Source organism: Stegodyphus dumicola, chromosome 7 (genome assembly GCF_044657685.1).
Source record: "Stegodyphus dumicola isolate Sdum_Otavi_A_Nest chromosome 7, ASM4465768v1".
NCBI classification, from domain to species: domain Eukaryota; kingdom Metazoa; phylum Arthropoda; class Arachnida; order Araneae; family Eresidae; genus Stegodyphus; species Stegodyphus dumicola.
The window spans coordinates 10,719,878-10,721,293 of NC_140774.1; the positions used below are offsets into that span (position 1 = coordinate 10,719,878).

General features: G+C 29.1%; 1 non-coding gene across 1 annotated transcript; it reads left to right on the plus strand.

Annotated features, from left to right (window-relative positions):
* Positions 1–739: 739 nt before the first annotated feature.
* On the plus strand, positions 740–811 carry TRNAD-GUC (transfer RNA aspartic acid (anticodon GUC)). The gene has a single exon. It is a non-coding gene; the product is annotated as a tRNA-Asp (tRNA).
* Positions 812–1,416: the final 605 nt, after the last annotated feature.

Below are 1,416 nucleotides of genomic sequence, written 5' to 3' on the forward strand. Positions count from 1 at the left end.
TCGTCTGAGAATAGATGTTGAAAAATAGTTTAAGACATGCATTTTCATGTAAAAATAAAATTGGATTAAAAAAAATTGTTTTACTATTTTTTTTTTTTTTTTTTTTTTTTAAACGGTACTTAGTTTCCGAATACGCCTCGTATATAAATTCTATTCCATCTTTAACATCTATATGTATGTGCTCAAGACTATCCTTTTTAGCCCAAAGGGCCATTTGGCACAGAAGAGCTATTAATTTCTTTTTGGCATTTCGCGAGATTCACTATAAACGGCATTTCAGTTTTCAAATTGTTGCCATCAAATATAAGAGCCCTGCATTATATTTAAAGAAATTAAATAATGAAGAGTCTGCATGAATGTATGTATGTTTCTCGCACTGTGAAAAAACTACGGTACCCAGAGACATCAAATTTTGAATAATGCAGTCCTTTACTCAAATATGGGCATCCGGAAGCTCAAATCTGGAATTTGTTTTATTATCTATTTCATGTTTTGTAAAACTTTAACAAATTTTTGATTAACAAACTCGACGATTTCAAAGCGAGCAATGGCAACACTGTACGTCGAAAAAAAAAAAAAAAAATTCCTTGCAGGGATTGTTAATCTACTTCAGTATATTTAATGGAAAGGACGAATAATAGGGAAGAGAGCAACACAAGAAAGTTTCCATAGCAAGCGCAAAAAGGAAATTTCTGAGAAGACCAACCTTGTGAAAGTAAAAATTGAGTGTTTGAGTGTATCCTCGGTAGTATAGTGGTGAGTATCCCCGCCTGTCACGCGGGAGACCGGGGTTCGATTCCCCGCCGGGGAGGGCTATTTTTAAAGATTTGTTTTTAATGATGTGCAACTTTCTTGTCGTTAATCTTGTGTTTCTATCGTTATTTTATGTTGATTTTAATGTCATGGCGCTTTCCCTTTTTTCGTTAGATTTTTTTCTTTCCCTTTGTTTTTAATTTTTTTTATTAACTTTCTCTTTTTTTCTTTATTTCCATAAGTTTTTTTTTACCTTTACCATCATTTTTAGCTTTTACCCTTTTTTAAAGAAAAAAGGGGTAACGTATTTTTGTTTCTTTTTTCATAGTTTTTAAATTCCTACTATTAGCTCACACTCTCTCTATATCTTATTCAAATTTTCAATCGTTAATAAAATACATTTTATTCATCAACTCAAGTTCAAATACATTTTTTAAACTTGTAATGGATGAGACTTGATGTTAATACAGTTTTTCACATATTAAATTTTTTTTTAAATTTTTAATTCAATTTTTTTGCATTTTAAAAATTTTTCTTTGTTGACGTATATAGGAATTGATTTAATTTTTTTTATTTAACTAATTATTAATTAATTAGTTTTCAATCGTTAATAATCTACTCTTTATTCCTCCAGTCAAGTACAAATACATTTTTTTTAAATTT